Here is a 12,471-nt window from a genome sequence, read left to right on the forward strand (position 1 = left end):
GTGACTCCAAGAGCTGGGAGCAGCTGCTGCAAAACTCGTGGGGGGTATTTCCACTGATACCCAATGACTGTTCTGGCCAGAGTGTCCAGACTGGTAGTGTCTTGTGCTGTGATTTGTGTCAGATAGCCTTAAAGATCACTGGGGAGACTCCTCTTCTTGGTACCAGAAAGCTCATCTGTGCCCTCTCGCTCTTTTTTCCACTCTGTATTCAGGCACCAAAGGTTGCTGAGGCGTGGTTGGGGAGGTAGGAGAAGATAAAGTAAGGAAATGGCAACTGCAATCCCAGTCAACCAGGTGACCTGTTGTCAGCAGTGAAAGGCAGAGTGCAGTTAAAGCTCATTTAGACTAGACAGTCCTGACTATACAACAGTTTGTTTGCTCTTCTTGACCACTGACCACCTGACAAGAACAGAGCTTGCATATACTGAAGCATCCAGTCTGGTATGCTCACTTTTTTCCAAATATTGACTTTTTATCTCCATCTCTTCATTATCTGTCCGTCCATATTAGCACCTTTTTTTTTGCACTCTCTGCTTTCTTTTCAGTCTTCCAAACCCCATTCTTTCCTCTTCCTTTTCAGATTTGTCTGAACCTCATCCTGTTCCGCTGTAACCCAGAATTACCATCATTTTTTATAGCTGAGAGAACAAAGAAACTCAAGATACTACAATTGTGTCCCTAGTCTATGTGACCACATAATTTTTCCATTGATCTCACCTCTTTCTCCCCACCCACCTTTTTTTTTTTTTTTCTTTTGTATGCGGTAGATTCGTAGCATTTGGGGGACACATGCACTGAGGACTCTGTTACTTTTAGGGGGGGAATATAAATCTTTTTCTTTTTTTCCCTAGCTGTTCCCCTGTAGCACTACTAGTATCTGGGTGGATATGAGAACTCTTTGTGAGTCTTTTGGAGAGTCTTTCCTCTATGTAAGAGCCAAATAGACCTACTGGAAAATGTTGCTTGTTCTCTGCTGCAGCAGCAGTGACTATACACTAGAAAAGATTAAAAGCATTAATCCAGAACAGAAAAGTGGTTTGAAAACAGAGTGGTCATGCTGCAGGCAGTGCCCTACCTTCTGCTGCTGTTTTGATGATGGCAAGGAGAGAAAATAGGACAGTGATGGTGTTTGTCATATTTAATATTTTAGAATATTTAAATATGGCAGAGATTATCAGGCATTTGAATCACTGACAGTATACTTTAACAACATCTTAAGAGGGGATTCTTTTAACATATTTTTAATTATGATCTTGCACTGTATTTATTTAAAATCCAGGTAATTAATGACAAGGCTTATATAATAAACAGCTTTAAAACTTCAGTGTAATCTGATTTTAGTTTCCATGTGAAAACTGTAATAGGTTTTCAGTATCAGTTCCCTATAAATCGGCTATGAACTACTCAGTTTTAAGTGAAGAGAAAGGTCTTTTCCAACCTTAATGATTCTACAATTCTATGACTTCCACCACATAAAAAGCAGTGATTTTTCTCTTCTGATTTTTGAAACTAGAGATCTGACTATGCTATATAGCAATAGAGAGAAGAACAAATACTGATGTGCTTTGCCTCAGATTTCAATCCATCACTCAGATACTAATAATCACAATTTTAAGGGTGATTATTTCTTGTCACAATTATTTGCTGCCCATTTTTATGCAGCTACAAATAACCCTGGTGATCTTGCAACACAATCATGTGCAGTGGGTTCCTACCCGATTTCCTATCTGCTTTTATTCTGCCTCTCTTTAGAAAGTTTCTGGTAGCAAAATCAATTTGACTTAATTTTGGACTTAACATTTGCATTTGAATAATAAAAATTGTGCCATTTGTACCTAAGAAATCTTTGTCACTACTTCTGTTCTGCTATGAGAGCACGAAGGCCCTGCTGTAACTATTTTGTGGAAGGAATGAGATCTAATTGATCACTAGGAATTCATTTTGAAGCAACAATGTTTGGACAGTTTTGATATTTACACTGCTGAAAATGAACAAGATAACTCTTTTGCCATTCTCATCTTTCAGTCTGGCTATATGCTACATATGCATATTGTCTGGAATGATATAAGGAGGTTTTAAAGGAAAGGATTGCTTTAAATTGCAGTCTTTAAAGGTGATTTTAAATTAGTCTTTTCAATGTAATGCATTTATCCATCCCTTTCAGTGTTTTTGCTGAGTGAAATGCAGTGTTAAAAGAAGTATATGTCCATCTAAATGACACAGAGGATGCGTGCTACTGGAGCAAACTTATATCAAAAGGTGCAATTTGCAGGACTATGGTGACAGGTTAAGACTGCAGTGGAGCTTCAGAACAGGTGTTCAATTAATGTCGTTAATCTAGCAACCCTGAGGATCTTTGCTTTAGATCTGCGTATGTTTTTTTACATTAGTTTATTCTTGTTTTGATATTTTTGTAGCTATGTGCTTTTCATTTTAGACAGTGATCTGTTTAGCTAAGCACATTATCTCAAAAGTATTAGGTAGCATGGCATAGGGCTCTGCCAGTGGAAATGAGCTGGTCAGTGTGGGTGCCTTTACAAGGCTGAATCTTGGAAAAATAAAATGCCTGTGGTGTAGCGAAGAGCACATTGATGTCAATTTTCAACTTGAAAGCCAATTTTATGATTAAATTCTTCAAATTCCCATTCTGTAGATGTGTGTTCATAGTAGAAATGAGCAATAGTTTGTATACTTATGTGAAGTATAAGGCTCTTTCAAAATATTGTTAATAAAACATAAAACTGTAGGCTTCCAAGTAGTGTTTTCAGAACTAATTTTAACTAAGTTTAGTAAATGGTATTTAGGGCTATAAGTTTTTCTGAAACTCCAATTTTGGTGATTGGAGTTGGTATATTTTGCTGTGGGTGCTCACTGTTCGATCTATGTAATATTAGCAATGCATTTTACGCAATGGGGTAAAACTGGGGCTTTTTGCTGTGGTAATTTGGGGAGGCAATGGTAGTGCGTGTGTTATAACTGTATTTTTGGTAGCTAAAGTTAAAAAGGAGAGCCTACAGGACTGGCAGTTTGGGGCAGATGTGTGTCTATTCCTCAGGCATCAGTGGTTGTAAGTTAACTATAAAAATGTTACAACCATCTGTGTAACAAGACGGCAGAGATCTGCTCTTGCCTGTTACTATAAATAAGAAGGAGATTTGTTTGACTTCATAGACATTGGATTTATAAAGACTATATGTGTCAAATTGTAACTACGTGCCATGTTGCTGAGATGTGTCTGCAGCCAACTACCTGGGGTGCCTTCCCCTTCAGACATGGTAGAGGAGTGCAGCAACTGTGCCGAAATGTCTGTACAGTGCAAGATGTCACAAATTATATTTGTTTTCCACCTATGGGGAAATGTATGATTCTTACGGATAAGCTTATGTGGAAGAGTGGCTAAAATGGATCCTTAAGTGGACCTCTGTAGGAGTTAGGAAGAATAAATGATATTCAGTTCGACAAGGATTTTAATGTTCTTCCACCAATTAATTTTATTGTTGTTGTTAATAGTGTTTGAGAGATTGCATATGCATGAGAGAACACAGATTTATGAGAACTGAGACATGTATATTGAGATTATACTAGCTATTTCAAGTAGCTGATACATGAAATCATAAGAGCTGGTTTGCTGTCATTATTACAATGTGAAGAGAGATTTTGGGTTTATTTAGTAATTCTTCAGTAGAACAATTGATTGAAATTATTTTTTGATAACTGAAGCTAATAAATTGCACTGCATGTTTTACATTTTTTTTTAAAGATCATGTATGCCTTTTTGTTTTTCCAAGAAATGATGATGAGTGGAAAAACTCAGTTCTGACCGTTGCTTAAAAGACTTTTATTTTTCTTTCAAATCCAGTTTGTTCTTTGTTGAATATATTGTCTTCCTTATTTTCGTCATACTGATAGGTTAGTATTAAGTAATAATGAAGCAATTGTTACTTTCTACTCACTAGACTAAGCATCTGTTCTGAAATGCAGTTATAGAATAAAAGATGCATTAAGTTGTGGCTTTTTAGTTTAAAAGGCATTATTTTTTATGTTGAAAATAGTGGTAAGTATATGTATTGTCCATAACATCTTTGATTATTAGAATTGCCTCAGTATTTAAATAGCAGTATGCTTTGCTTTTTCCTGAGCATCCTTATTCTTCCCCACGTATCTTTGGTGTGGTTTCGCTGTAACAGGATTGCTCCAACAATTGGAGAGAGAGTTGTTTGTGTAGCCTTTCATTCAGTGAGGTGGTAAAAAGCTTTGTGGTCAGTGCATTCTGCATTGCAGTGCAGCCAGATAAAACTCTCAGCTCTGTCCAGAATTTGGGGTTATCATTCTTACTTAATTTTTTTATTGCTATTTAATAGACTCACATTTTAGGTTGAGAACTGTATACTCCAGAGAAGTACTATTAAGAAGTGATCTACAAATGTTGTGTATACACGCACACACATACATAGATATGTGTAGCAAATCCTGTCAGAATCTGAAAATGTATTTGGCTTTTGATTAATGTGTCTGGATGTTTTAACACAGTACACGTGGTCTGGAATAGGAACTAGATGTTCAAAACTCCCCCTCCCTCTTTCTCTCCAGGTCACTGTCTACTTAATTTTTTCCCTTCTTTTTATAGGTGTGTGTATATACAGCGTGTATGTATACGCATATATTTATATAGTTTTACATGTATATTATATGTATCAGTATTTCCATTCTAAATAGTTAACAGATTGTGTAAGATTATATAAGCTCCTGAATACTCTCTTTAAAGGTTTATTCCTCAACTACTTGACCAGTATATACATAAAGCAAAAATTACCTTAGTTGTTAGAAAACCTGAAAATGTGTGCCAAGAATAAAATACAGAGTCTTCAGAAAATGCTGCAAAATAGGACACAAGTCAGTAGTTACCGTTCTTGAGAAGTAAATGGCAAGTAGAGGGAAATATCACACACAATTTTCAGATAGAAGTTTAGGGAACATAATAATGTTCTGTAAGATGTATTCTAGGTCACTGAGTTCTGTGTTCCTCTACTGCAGCTGTTAGTGAATCTATACATATATTATATGATTATATATTTGATATATATATAATAATTCCTTTGGGACTGTATTGGGCTCCATTGTAAGAGTCATTAGGCTTCATTACTCAAGTTGGTCAAGGGTTTCCAGCACCACTGGTGTACTGATCGGGGCCTTTCTTATTTTCCATCTGCATTTATTTGTGGCCACCTTGTACCTATCTTTCCTTGAGCCAAAACTGGTGTAAGTAGTTCTTTTGTTCTGTTTTTATTTTATCTGCACTGTATTTCTAGACAATGGTTGTACCCATTCAGTCCTACTTTGAATAATAAATGAAACCTTTCTCTTTTATTCTTTTTACAATAAGCTTTTCTTCTCCCTCCATTTTCTTGTTGTTGATCTTTTTTGAATATGGGCAATCAGAACTGTCTGCAGGGTATTGGTAGAAGGCATTTGAATGTCTTGGATGGTGGAATTAATATGTTTACTGTAAATTCCTTGACTGACGGATCCTATGATCACATCTGCCTTTCTTACAGCTACGTAATACTGGCAGCTGGTAATCCATTTCTATCCAAGAAGTGCATCCAGGACCTCTTCCTCACAAGTAAATCCAAATTGTTAGCAGAGACTTTTGCTGTGAACTAAGAATCCATTATGTCTCTAGCGTAAGACTTTGTACTATCAAATTTCTTCTCATTTCTGCTGTTCCATTCTTCTGAGTCATCTTTTTCTTTCTGTGCAGTGTCCCAGAACTTCTCTAAACTTATGACATCTCTTAAATTTATCAGCCCACTCCCACTTTTTGTGCTGAGTTGTAATTCAAAATATTAAAAAATCTGCTTAAACTCAATGAGAAGAAATTCTTAGATTTCTTCCTTAGCTTCAGTTGTTCCTGTTGGTTGTGCTCTTCGTTTTAGTCAGTTACTTACCAACAATGACCAGTTGCTTAGTTAGCAATTGCTGATGTGGCATGATATACAATGGTTTGCTTAAGTTAATGTAGGTAAGATTTATTCCATATCCTTTATTTAAAAAATAAAAATAAAAATCAGCTGTCAGAGAAATTAGGGTTGATGTGACAGTATCTGCGTGCTTTAATTTGTGTTTCAGATTCTCGTGTTTTCCATTTACCTTTATGTCCCTATTTATTCTTTTTCCTTCCAAATGTGTAGTACACTTTTCATGCATTTGAAGTCACATTAACAGGCCAATAATTACTGAATTACCTTCTTTTAAGGATTAGTTAATGCTGCATGTATTTTGATTGCTTAGCAATGTAGTCAGTGGAGAGGGGAAGAGTGTCTGTGTTCGCTTTGCTTATCAGGACAGCTGGTCACCACAACTTCAGTGTTTTAGAAACTGGAGAATAATATCTGGGATATTATAAACGGGGGGATAGTCCATGCCTCAAAGAAAAGCTAGGTGGAAAAATAGCCAGGTTTGCTTGCTTCTCTGAACAGCTATCAACACTCTGGCTAACACCCCTTCTATGAAGGGTCTGGTAATTGTCCACTCCTGAGAATATCTTCAGCTCGACTGCTTTGATGTGCTCAGCCTTCTCCAGAACAGACATGAGGATAGTTCTTATTCATGCCATCAACTTCTGGGAGTCGAAGCCTTCAGCTCACTAATAGTAAGCTTGTGCTCTTGTCTACCGGGAATGTAAAAAGCCCTGAAATGTGTGACATAAAACAGCACAACATAAGGTTCCAGGCTGTTCTCGTTACTTTCTGTTGTCAGCACAGTTGTTGAGTTTCAAATTTAAATGTTAATTTAGCATTAACAAAGAATTCTTGATTCTCTCCTCTGAAATGGAGGTGGATAAAGGTGATAATTTTAATAGCCCAGCCCAGACTCCCCTTGATGCGTCAAGATCTAGAAATGCTTTGCCCCATGCAGTGCATCACACTGATGTTAGAAAAGGCACACATTGCAAGCCTACCCATGGCCTTCCAGTGAAAACCTTTTTTTTTTTCCTCCTACAATTGCTTATTTTCTACAAACTTGCTTTTTTTTTTTTTTTATTTTAGTTGGGAGTTGCTTCTGGTGATCATATACAATCCTTCTTGTGGTAATCCACCAATTACACCTTAACCACCACCATATCTTCCTCTTGAAATACTTTGCCTTCAGTGCCTGGTAGTAGCCCTTCAGGTCCACAACAGTAGACCAGTCTTCCCCACCTCCCTCACCAGTTCCCCAGAGATGTGAAATAAGAAGTGAGCAGGATGGATCTAAGCGCACCTTTGCCAGCGGGTTCATAGAAGCATTGTTGTTTAATGGCAAGAAACAGCACCAAAACACATCACAGTTCATTGAAAGCATCTGCTAAAAGGTATCCAGAGCAACAGAATAAAGGTTTCTACCCAGGATAGTACCCCTCCCAATGAAATTCTGGAGGACAACCCTCCCCGTGTTCCTTTAGCAAGTCTTGATTGTTTAGACCATCTAAAAAGGAAATTGCTGAAATCCCTGACGGTTACAGTCACCTTGTTTTCTTCTATATTGTGTTGCATCTGCATTTTTAAAGTTCATTCTTCTGTACTGTATTTCTGTGATATCCATGTGATATGTCAGAACATTCAGAAATATATTTACAAGTAGTCACTGTGAGACTAACACTATGCAGTAGATCAGTGGCAACTACGCAGTTGGGATATTTAATAGTAATTGGGATCTTTCTGTTGGGCCTTAAGTGAACTCACAATACTTGTAAAATCTAACTATTAACCCATTTAAGCAGTAGCAGATTCCATTTTGGTTTTGCTCTCTGTGTATAACTCAGATTTTCATACTAAGGCTATTTGAAATCCTCTGTTCCCATATAATGGGGAAGTGAAAACAGACACATGAATAACATTCAGAAGGCTTTGTGTGACATGAAAATTTACCACTGCCATAACAAAATCTATGCACCTGCCTGCTTCCAGGGTTACTGTTGAAGTGAAGGAGACCCCAAACTAGTGGCAATTTATGTTCTTAATATAAGAAGTGAGTAAATTTTTGCAAGGCTACTGGAAGGCAGTTTTTTCCTGATAACTTCACCATTTTGATTGCTTCCACAAGGTGCAGTCCTGCTCCTATGGAAGTTGATATAATTGTGGATGCTTTCATTTTTCCTGTTTAATCTTTTTTTTTTTTTTTTTTTTAATCTTTGATTGTTTAACCGTGATGTGTCTTGTGCCAGTAAGTTACACAACTAACATTTCACTTAAAGGTTTTTTTTGTTCATGATTTTTGGGTTTGATCTATCAAATTAATTGGAAGTGCTGTTGGTTTTGGATTATGAAACTAAAGACTTATTTTTGCACCATTTTTTGTCCTTTAAAATGCAGATAGAATCTTCTGTTGCCTATTTCTTGTCTAACTTAAACTGTCATTCATTTCTGGAACTCCAGTCATATTCATTATCCATTTCTGAGTGTACTCATAATAATATAATTAAATAATATAATAAAAAGTAACTAAGTTTTTATTGTGCCTTGTTATGGTGCAAATTGGTGGTAGCCTAATAGTTACAGGTATTGTGTTAGTTTTTAGAAATACTACCTTAATGTGAGAAGTTATACTGAAATTGAGAGTATGGAAGTGACTCTAAGTGAAGACAGTATAAAAAGAGGTACTTAGCATCTACATTTCTAATGTACTCAAGGCAGTGTTGTGTGTGCTCAGGGCTTCTCAGTTTGATTCTGAATGGAAAAGAGTAACAGATTATTCTATGGTTGTTTAACTTGTTTTTGTGAACAGTAAATTCTTGTGTGCAGGAAAAGAATTATTTTTTTTTTTAACTTTTTAACCTCTAGCAGCCATATTCCACCCTTAGTTATGTGTATGGAAATACGTGCTTGTCCCAGGTATCTCTCATTATTTAAGACTTGATCCTTAAAGGCCTGTAGAATTATGATTTGATTCAAGTCAAGGTTGCCAAATACTTCCAGGTCCACAGATTCAAAAGGTTGACTTAGTGGTAAGACTGAAATTGTAGTAATCTTTCCTCTGCTTATGTAAAGTGGTGTAATCCTTCTGAGTGCTACACTAGCACTTCCCACACTAGGAAGGATTTAGCCTTAGTTTTAGCTATATGAATTATATGTAGTCAAAAACAACTTTTAGTTTGATTTATTTTTATTTTTTTCCTCTCTGTTCGGTTCACTCAAGTGGCTGACCTTTGTCATACACGCACACAAACACGCACGCAGTTTCAGAACTGAAAAAAGCTTGTCTGTAAAATTACACCAAGCTTAGTCAATTGCACAGATTACATATTTGGAGACATCTGACTTAAGAGCACTCTAACTTTTACTTTTACCATCATGAAGGCTGTTGTAATCTGCTGTGCCTTATCACGCATGTATTAGATGGTGCAAATAGTTGGGCTTCTCAAACCAGTTTTATGAAGAAAATGGACAAACAAGCTGAACAGAGGTATATGCATCCTGGGGAAAGGGCTTTCAGAGGCTGGGCAGAAATGGAATTTCTTCATTGGCTTTCTGTAACATTAACCCTTGTCAATAAAATCCACAGGAAATGTGTCTAATGTTTTGTCCTTTTTAAATTTCCATTTTTAATAGCAAGAAGACACTACAGGCAGTACATTTCTGAGGGATTATTGCATTTCTCGGGTGGCTGAAGTCACTCGCTCTTCAGCCTTGTGCCTCACAACACACCCGAGGCGAGCCATAATCCCCAGCAAGGCACTGCTTGTCTTATCTTATTGCTTAATTATTATACCTATTGAAAGCTGCTTAGAACATTGTCAGCTGTTGAGAAAAGGTAATTATCACTAGTCAAATGAAAAACACTTTTTTGGCTGCCTTACGGATACACATTTTACTGGTACCTTGATACATAATGAAGCCTGATAGCAAAACTTTTGCTTGTCTCTTCTTCAAGCCACAGCTGTTTCCCTGCTAAATTCATCCCATCTGTCTCCCCTTCCGTAAGGCTGTAGGCAGTATAGCATAAGTACAGAAGCAGTTCAGTGCTATTTTGGATAAACATAGCTGAAATTTGAATCTTTGCCATTTGCAATGCACACATTTTGTTTTACTGCTGTAAAGAGAGCTGTCAAAATAAAAACTACATGGATAATTTACTGAAGTACAGTCAAATAAAATGATGATCAAAGGGGAAAAATGAAGATATAATATAGGGTCACTCTTACTTTCAGGATGTATTCTGAACGATGTAATTGTTGACCTCTTGACATTTCTGGTATCAGAGAAATTGGTAGCAAATAAGAAAAGGAAAAACCACTGAATTAGAGTATAGCATGAAGTAGCCCGGGTTTCATGCCAAAAAGGCTAATTGTAGCAGGCAGTTGTTTGCGGTAGTGCCCTGTGAGATAACAGAAAGTTCCAGTTCTTCACTCGTTTTATAAGGAGAATATGATTGTGTAAGATAATACAGCATGGAAATTAAAATGAACAGTTCTGTATGTGTCACTTTGTCTCTGAAAATTGAAAGATACCATAATGATCACTGGGAGGACGGTTTAACCACACTCATCTACATCTTCCTTTGGTGTTTGCAGTTTTAGTAGATATGGAAAAGTATATGTTAAAGCTCAGTAAGGTCTTTTTGCTTGAGTTTGTTGTTCTAAAATGGATTGGGTGGTTAGTGTGGTGGTTTTACCGTGCTAGGCAGCTGACCACCACAACCGCTCTCTCACTCCCCCTCCTTAGATGAGGAGGGGAAGAAGTAAAGGAAAGAACAACTCATGGGTTGAGATAAGGATGATTTAATTAAAGGAAAAAAAATAATTATTAAGGAAAGATTATTATTAATTAAACAATTTAACTAAACAATTTAACTAAACAATTAACAATTTAACTAAAGGGGAAAAAAGGAAAGGGGAAAAGGGAGGGGGAAAGGGAAAACTAAACAAAACAAGTAAAGGCTATGTGGAAGTGCAGAGGAAAGAAATTACTCTCTGCTTCCCACAAATGAGCGATGCTTGACCACGTCCTTGAAGCAGGGCCTCAACGCACGTAGCCGGTGTTCAGGAGGAGGACACGTTTTCACAGCAAGAGCCCACCCCTCCCCTCTTCCTCCTTTCTCCACCTTTTATTGCTGAGCGTGACATCATATGGTATGGAATATCCCTTTGGGTGGTTTAGGTCAGCTGCCCTGGTGATGTTTCTTTTCTCACATCTTTGCCCACCCCTAGGGGAGTTAGAGAGAGTCCTGATGCTGTGCCAGCACTGCTCAGCAGCAGACACAACACTGGTGTGATACCATTGCTGTTTTAGCTACGAGTGCAGAGCACAGCACTATATGGGCTGCTGCAGGGAAAGTTAACATCCCAGCCCGACCCAGTACAGTTAGTTATCCAAGACTTTTATTTGAAATTCCTGGACTTTCAGGAACAGAAGATCCAAATCCCTGTGCAATCTGCTTGATAGTTAGCTTTGTTGCTTAAATAAATTGAGTACCGTGCAATATAAAGTATCTGAGAGTCTTTTGGACAAAACCATTTATAAATGTCCTCTATTCTGCCTAAGTGTTAGAAATCCCTTGGCACCTCTGTTAAGAGAAGGGTTGTGACGATTACATCTTAGATATATTTTCCTTTTACTGCATTATTGTGCGCTGTGTCCCATCTCAGCGAAGACTATATTGTGTCAGCAACATACCTATATGGCTGGTGAACACTTTCGAGCCTTTTGCAGGAGAACCTTGGAAACTCATCCTCGGTTAACCCTGATGTGTATTTGGGATAATTCCACAACCTGTGAAAGTTAATTCTCAAAGGCTAGTGGATAGCGTAAAGTAAAGGTGAACAAAGCTATTCTTGTCCTAACCTAGATGATGCTGTCCTTGATAAAAGAAACAATGAAATTATCTTAATAAAAAATAGTCTAAATGTTATAAGCAGAAAGTTCTTTTTGGAAAAAACATTTTGGGAAGTTGAATACTATAGAAGTACTGTTTTCAGTGTTCTGTGTTGGGACAGAGAAGGGGGAAAAGGATGTTAAATCGTTAGCTTCTTCATTTGCTACAGGATTATTTTCAAGCTATATTGAAAGCAACAAAGGCTTTTGTCATGCTACTAAGAAAGGTACTGCTACATGAAAAGCTTGCACAGTGTTTTTCTTGCAAATGTGTGTGAAATCAGTACTCTGTGGCAAGAACCAAGACTGCATTGCTGCTTATGTTTACAGCAGTGTTGGACTTTCTCTCTCTTTATAACACTGCACGAAAAAGGATGTTTTCATCTGGGAGAGTGAATGTCAGTATTTAGTTCTCCCGTAACTAATCCAGGAGCTGGTAAAACAGCTGCTGACAGAACTAGTGCCCCCACATTTCAGCCTAAAGGAAAAAAGGCTCCAGCATTTCTAAAGGAAGCCCAGTTCTTCAGGGACTCCACCATAGCAGTATGCCATGTAACCTCTGTGTGAATCACATTCAGAATCACCTTAAATTAAAGACTGCAGGAGCCGTACTATAAAG

General features: G+C 37.4%; 1 protein-coding gene across 6 annotated transcripts in view; it reads left to right on the top strand.

The window, feature by feature from the left end:
• The window catches only part of SDCCAG8 (SHH signaling and ciliogenesis regulator SDCCAG8), a 114,014-nt gene that overhangs the window by 67,904 nt on the left and 33,639 nt on the right, over nt 1-12,471 (top strand). The window lies entirely within an intron of this gene.

Source organism: Cygnus olor, chromosome 3 (genome assembly GCF_009769625.2).
Source record: "Cygnus olor isolate bCygOlo1 chromosome 3, bCygOlo1.pri.v2, whole genome shotgun sequence".
Lineage (NCBI taxonomy): Eukaryota > Metazoa > Chordata > Aves > Anseriformes > Anatidae > Cygnus > Cygnus olor.